The sequence below is a fragment of the Nelusetta ayraudi genome, unplaced genomic scaffold (assembly GCF_046127955.1).
Source record: "Nelusetta ayraudi isolate G7.1 ecotype Tasmania unplaced genomic scaffold, CSIRO-AGI_Nayr_v1 ptg000020l, whole genome shotgun sequence".
Classification (NCBI taxonomy): domain Eukaryota; kingdom Metazoa; phylum Chordata; class Actinopteri; order Tetraodontiformes; family Monacanthidae; genus Nelusetta; species Nelusetta ayraudi.
This window is the reverse complement of record NW_027466070.1, coordinates 967501-975000: the sequence shown is the minus strand read 5'-3', so window position 1 is coordinate 975000 and position 7500 is coordinate 967501. Positions and strand designations below refer to the sequence as shown.

Genomic DNA, 7500 nt, shown 5'->3' with positions numbered 1-7500 from the left:
AAAGAAGAGAACACGGGCTTATTTTTCAAGTCGTAAAAGCAATAATAAAAAAAAAACCTGTTGATTAGAGCTGAGAGACACGACAACTGTATGATATTAAATGTGTGATTTGAAAACAGAACAACTTTGGAGATGTTTATCACGAGCTCGGAGTTGAGATGACTAGCTAAGATTTTCTAAACGCTACGGAAAGTTTTTTTTTTTACTCCCAAAAAATTGGTGAAACAGAGAGAACAGAAGAGAGAGAACTTTCTAAAAGAGAAGAAGAACAAAAGCAGCGGCGGCTCGGCGGCTGCAGCCCAAGCGGAACCTGAAATAGCACTCAGAACATCCACCCGACGTGCTCGCTGGAATCACAAACCGCAAACCTCGCTGTTTTTCACCGATCGACATTTCGAAAATACCACTTAAGTTCCCCGCGAACCTGAGACTGGGAACTTCGGCGAGACTCGGATCAGGCTGCAAGTCAGCCTGGATCCCAGGGAGGAGAGCGCGGGTCGAGAGGCTCCCAGAAGAAGATGTTTTACTTTCAGCCGTCGGCATTTGAATTCCAGACAAAAATCTGAATTTGAAGCAGCGTGCGGCGGTCCGAACTCTCAGGGAAAAGAGGGAGAGAACCAATCAGAGGTCAGGGTTTGAGGAGGCACTTAGGTAACCGTGGCAACGGTCACGGCTCCTCTGAGCTCTGCCAGGTTTGACTGGCAGCTGGATGTTGGCTGCAATAAGGTTTACATTTTTCCATTATCATTATCATGGTAATAAAATACAATATTATTTCTTGGTGCCAGTATTTGTTGACAAGTAACAGCACAGTTAAAAATGGGTTAAAATCAAAGTTTTTTCATTCCAGGTGGAACTCAGTTTTGATGGAGCAAAAGGGTCTGGAGGCCACTTCAGATCTGTGTGTGTGTGTGCGTGCGTGCGTGCGTGCGTGTGTGTGTGTGTGTGTGTGTGTGTGTGTGTGTGTGTGTGTGTGTGTGTGTGTGTGTGCACGTGGAGCAGCTTCCACACAGCTTGTTCCCGTAAGACGGACGGGAGACAGACAGGAAGGATGACAAAGCAGAGAAAACGTGGCCATCCAGGAGGACAAATGGGGAACGGGCGGTGAGGTGGCAGCTGCAGCTGGGGCGCCGGCGGCCGAGAGACAGCCAGAGAGGAGAGAGAGAGAGAGGGGAGAGCGGGACGGCTGGAGGGGAGAGGGAAGCGAAGGCCGAGGTCGGGCAGATGGCGACTGATAATGAGGCCGTGGAGGTGGTGGAGGTGGTGTGGGGACGAAGGTTGGTGGTGGTGGTGGTGGGGGTCTTCGGGCAAGCAGAGGGATCAGCAGCCACATCGGGACAAGAGACGCTCGACGGGAGAGGGAGGAGGTAGGAGTGAGGGAGGCAGGCGGGGGAGCAGAGCGGAGCCACGAGAGGACGGAAAAATGAAAAAAAAAGAACTTCAGAAAACATCAGGAGGTTTCCCTGAGAATGAAGAGTGGCCACACTATCACCATCAACATCATCACCATCATCATCACCATCAACATCAACATCAACATCACCACCACCATCACCATCATCATCATCATCATCATCATCACCACCGTCAACGTCATCATCATCACCATCAACACCATCAACATCATCACCGTCAACGACATCACCATCATCATCATCATCATCATCATCATCACCACCGTCAACGTCATCATCATCACCATCATCACCGTCAACATCATCACCATCATCATCATCATCACTATCATATCACCATCATCACCGTCATTACCACCATCATTATCATCATCATCACTCTCATCATCATCACCATCATCATCATTAACATTATCATAACCGTCATTACCACCATCATCATTATCATCATCATCTCCATCTTCACCAGCAGCAGCAGCAGCAGCAACAAAACTGTCCATTGAAATGTCTGCTTCCACCACTGGTCAGGAGCTCAGACTGGCTTCGTCAATTGAAACAGATTGGGAAGCGAATGCAACAACATTGCAACTGTCAGCCTTCAGCTGCAAACACTCGGATCTCCTGGTTCCCCTGCTGATCCTCTGCGTGATAAAAATCGACAAACACGACTGGAAGTCAATATTTGCTCAGATAAAATTGTGCCAAGTTGACACAAATGCACACACGGTCGTTTCCGTGTTTTTTTCTTTTTTCCTTTTTTTTCTGTGAGCAGCAGTGAGAGGACGAGAAGCAGAGAAGTTCCACCTCAAGACGGTTCACATGTCGGTGGGCGGAATCCTCGTCCCGCATCTTGACCTTTGACCTCGTGAGACCAGGCTGACATTGATGCGATGAGTGAATCTGCACGAATAAAGCAGCTGACAGTGTGTGTGTGTGTGTCAATGAGTTGATGACACGTTGCAGGTGCGGCCCTGGATCTCGGCTGCTGATTGGACGCGCCACAGCTGAAAAGGAGGAGCAGTCGAGCCAGCCGACGGTCATCCCTCCTCCGCTCCCAACTCCTGAGTTAGTGCTGAGCTTCTGTTAGTGCACGCAGCCGTAGGGGTGGGCTGCCACTTTCTTTGCTCCCCTTTTTCTCCTGTTTTATTAATTATGTAGGGAGTTTAGTGTTTCTGTATGTGGGTTCTCTTTCTTTCATTAGTCAGTTCTTAGCTCGAGTTAGTTACAGTTTTGTTTATTATTTTGGCCTGGGCCCACTGAAGCCATTGCTGCCTTACGGGTTAAGCTGTATTGTTTCTTTCATTATCATTGGTTAATAATTGTATTTGTTTAAACCGCCAATGGCCGTGAGAGATATTTCATAAGGCTTGGGAGCGGGTGGGGGGGGTGTCCAACATGTTGCGTTCTCAGTCCCCCTAGACGGGACAGTGCTGCACCCGGCAGCAGGACCAGAACGTTGTGAAAGCTGCAGCTAACGAACGTCTCTCACACACACACACACACACACACACACACACACACACACACACACGATCTGATAATCTGCGGGGAAACACACGGCTGACATCTGGAGCAGCAGCAGCAGCAGCATCGGCAGTAAAAGCCGGAGAAGAGATTAGACGGCTGCGGCGTTTTTCTCTGTCGTAATGATCAAGAATGCGAGCGTCAGACGGGCAGTTTGTTATCCTTTAATCACTGTACGCCTTAAAAGCCTGGAATAAGACCGCCCCCTCACTTTCTCCCCCGCCACCCCTGCAAAAAAGTGTCCACAAGTGAAAAAAAATAAAAGGAAGGAAAAAAGAAGAAGAAGAAGAAGAAGAAGAAGAAGAGAGGAAGTTGGGAAATCTAATAATGTAATGAAAGGAAGCGTCCTAATCCGGCTTAGATGGTGTAATTTGTCTTGGCAGGCTGACGTGCGTCTCAGCAGCCCTACATTTACCCCCCGCTGCACCCCCCCCCCCCCCCCCCCCCACACACACACACACACACACACACACACACACACACACACACACACACACACACACACACACACTGACAGCCGCTGCCAGGATAATTTGAACGTTAACATTTCAAACAGGTCCATTTTGGCTCCTCCTGCGGCGTCCACTTTTCGAGGGGTTATTGGGACATTTGTCACTCCGACTTCTCAGCTCTGACCCTCTCACACCTCTGCAGCCGCAAACATCACATGACCCGACCTGCTTCCTTTTTATTACACAAAGTACCTGGAATCAAGATAGCCAAAGGATGTTTGGGACTCGAAGCCTGAGAGTCCAGACTGAGTCAGTTTAGATTGAGTCAGTTCAGACTGAGACTGTTTGGACTGAGTCAATGCAGACTGAGTCAGTCCAGACTGAGTCAGTTCAGACTGAGTCAATGCAGACTGAGACTCTTCGGAATGAGTCAGTTCAGACTGAGACTGTTTGGACTGAGTCGGTCCAGACTGAGTCAGTTCGGACAGGTACAGAGAGAGGTTGGGATTAAATCAAACGGCAGCAGGTTGCAACAATCCACCCGAAACCTGGCAGGTTTCCCCCCCCCCCACTGAGGAACTCCAGAGTGGTTCCAGTGGATGCGAAAACATCAGTGCAGCCTTTAATTGACACGGCGGTGAGACATAAGTGGGTGAGATTGCCCCGAGTTTAGTTCTGTTTTGTGTTGCACCAAAGGAAAAAAAAAAAAAGCTTTTTGTGATTGAGGTGTATGTGTATGTGTTTGTGTGTGTGTGTGTGTGTGTGTGTGTGTGTGTGTGTGTGTGTGTGTGTGTGTGTGTGTGAGAGAAACAGACAGAGAGAGAGAGAGAGAGAGAGAAAGAAAGAGAGGGAGAGAGAGAGAGAGAGGGAGAGAGAGAGAGAGAGAGGGGCTGGCTGCTCGCTCTGCCTCATCTTCTTGTGACGACGGCTGACAGGCACGGCTGAGTTTTTCATTACGTCGTCATCGGATTGACAGGAAACGAGAGTCCGTATCAATGTCCCGCCTGACGTCTCCCGCATGATAAAGCGCCACCTCCTCCCCCGAGGGGCCGGAGGAGGCGGCGGCTGAGCCGTCGATCGATAACGGCGACGGGAGGAGGGGAGGCAGTGGGTGAGGGGGAGGGGCTCAGCGTCAACTGCTGCTGAGCTTTGTCTCCATGCACAGGGGGGGGGGGGGATCCTGGTGGCCAGCAGCGGGAAAATGAGCGTCGTAGGAGTCGCTGCCACAGAGAAGTCCAGTCACATGGCTCCTCCCTCAGCTCTTCCACAGCTCCTCCCTCTGCTCCACCTTACTCAGCTTCTCCTCCCTCAGCTCCTCCTCAGCTCTTCCACAGCTCCTCCTCCCTCAGCACTTCCTAAAGGTCCTCTTTCCTTTGCTCCTCCTACCTCAGCTCCTCCTCAACCCCTCCTCCTTCTGTTTCTCCTCAGCCCTTCAGCTATTTCTCCCCCAGGACTTCCACAGCTCTTCCTCAGCCCCTCCTCCTCAGCTCTTTCTCCCCCAGTCCCTCCTCAGCCCTTCCTCAGCTCTTCCTTAGCTCCTCGTCCCCCAGTCCCTCCTCAAAATCCTGTGGTGCCTGCATAAAGGACAATAAAGACCTCAAATCTTTAATCTAGATAAATGAATCTTTTCCTCCGCACCTCCTCAGCTCAGCTGATCGGGTTTTCCCTTCAGGTTAGCGTCAGGGGGACTTGATGGGATTGTTGATCTTCATTTTATGACACGGCCTCTTATATGGCAGAGGCGGCGGCGTTGCTGCGGGGCCCCCGGAGTCAGTAGCAGTATCGGTTTTGGAAGCGTTCATTAAGGTGGCTGTGGCGCTCCAGCGGCCGCCTTATTTTCCACCTTTTATCTCGGAAGCTGCGAGCGGGGAAATAAAGCAGCGAGCCGGAGCCGCGCGCCACGCGGGATAAAATCTTTCCTCCATTATTGCGCCGCTGTTGCTGGAGGGCCGTCAAGCTAAAGGTAATGTCGGCGGCGGTGATAGATTTACGGCCGAGGCGCTCGGTGTTCCGTGAGGAGGAGGAGGAGGGGGGGGGGGGTGGCGGCGTTGGGAACAGGAGGGGGGCGGCTTGGGAATCATCCAGATTGTCGGAGTCGCGGCGGCGGTGACAAACGGCCCCCCGGTGACAAATCAGCTGCGTCGTTTACATCGCCATTCAGATGACTGAGTGCCCTGATGGCGGCCGGCGCGGCACGTATTTACACAGTGATCCACGACCGAGTGGGCGGAGCCGCGAACTCCGGAGCCACCGCTGCCAAACTCCCGGGAAGACTGTCGGGGAGCCGGAGCTGCTCGCCGGTCGAGGTTGGACAGGGCGACGACCTTCTCAGGCTTTGGTGGAGGCAACAAAGCAACAACGAGAATTCTGCTGGTAGCAGAAGAAGACAAAGAAAAAGAAGATGAAGAAAAAGAAGAAGTTGACGGTCCAAAGTGTTTGGGCAGCATTTGTGTTTTACCGAAATATGAACGAAAAAACGAGTTCATAGCTGAGCAGCCTGCAATCGTGAAAGCTGCTGCTAACTAACGCTAGCATGTTAGCAAGCTTTATCATAATTAGAGCCTGAGCTCAAACCTGTGCTCTTGCTAAGCACGTCTACGACAGACTGATCTGCGGTTTGTCATTTTTGCAGATATGTCGAAAAAATAACCTCATTCATTGCACAGCAGGAAGCCGCACTGACTCATGGGTGATTTTATTTGTCTAGATCCGAGGTGGTCAACCTACACATTTGTGTAGGAGCAAAAATAAAGAAATAAAATTAACTAGAACTACACGGCCCTAATATCTGGACCTCTTCCTCTCTGCGTAACTCCGGAACTGTTGCGTGAATCTGAAGCGGCCAACAGGAGAGGCTCCGCCCACGGGGCGATGAGAGGCGTTACGGATGAAAACGTCAATGTCGGCTGAATGAGCTGAATTCATCTTAAAGCCATTCATTCCACCAGGACAGATTTGTGGTGCTTGATCAATAACGGAGGTGTGTTAGCAGCAGCGTGTGAGCCGAGCTAATGGGCCGGCCGGGCGGCTCTGGAATTTCCATCTTTAATGGGGAATCGGAGGGCCTATTAAAGAGGCAAGCAGCTCCTGCAGGACCAGACTTTTGTCATTGCCCACTAAATAATAATCGGTTTACCAAAGGTTAACGGCTCAGCGGACGCCGGGCCGTTGGAATTTAATTGTGCCGTTAAATGCCTCGGACGTGGAAAAGTGCTCCGGTAATGACTGCCCGGATGCGGACGAGATGGAAAAACTGTTCCCGTGCAGCTAATCAGAGATTTTCTCCTCCCCCTTTTCCCACCGACTCTGGTCAAAAAAGTCCGACGTGGACTTTTTCAGTCATCCGTTTCTCTAAAGACTCGTTAATTAACAACTTACTGGTCGTTTCTGGTTGTTGCACGCGCCGAAGTGCTCGGCTTAGCGGACGGCGGATGCCACCCAGCAAGATTGGAGGCGAGAGCTCTCTCTCTCTCTCTCTGTCTCCCTCCCTCTCTCTCTGTCTCTCTCCCTCCCTCTCCCCCTCTCTCTCTCTCCCTCTCTCTCTCTGTCTCCGTCTCTCTCTGTTTCTCTCACTCACTCTCTCTCTCTCTGTCTCTCTCCCTCCCCCTCTCTCTCTCTCCCTCTTGCTCTCTCTCCATCTCTCTCTCTCCCTCACTCTCTCTCTCTCTCTCTCTCTCCCCCTCTTGCTCTCTCTCCCTCTCTCTGTCTCTCTCTCTCTCTCGTGTCCCTCGGCAGATAATGGGATAATGTCACAAAAAGCCAATCTGGGATTTTCAGGTGATGCACAGTGATTCTTGTTTCCTCAACAGTGTAGGATGATGGAAGAGACGATCCGCCGCTGGTGCGATCATCGCCTTCAGTCTTGAAGTTTAGCGGACGTTCGACAGTGGTGTCTCTCCCTCTTCCTCTCGCCACAAGATAAACTGACTGGATGAATAAATTGCTCTGTAAGTAAGTTTTTCTGCCGGAGATAAAGTCGTCCTTGATTCATGAATCAACAGGTCAGCGATTCAGTCGGAGCGTGAAAAATACTCGGCCGTTATCCTTCCATCCGTTCGCGCTTGTTGTCGCTACACCGAGATCCGCGTCGTAGCGTCGAACTGCCGGCG

The 7500-nt window shown here is 51.1% G+C and overlaps 1 protein-coding gene across 1 annotated transcript in view; it reads right to left on the bottom strand.

Moving 5' to 3' along the window:
• Nucleotides 1-7500, bottom strand: part of mgat4c (mgat4 family member C) — a 93211-nt gene that overhangs the window by 24489 nt on the left and 61222 nt on the right. The gene's annotated exons all lie outside the window — the stretch shown is intronic.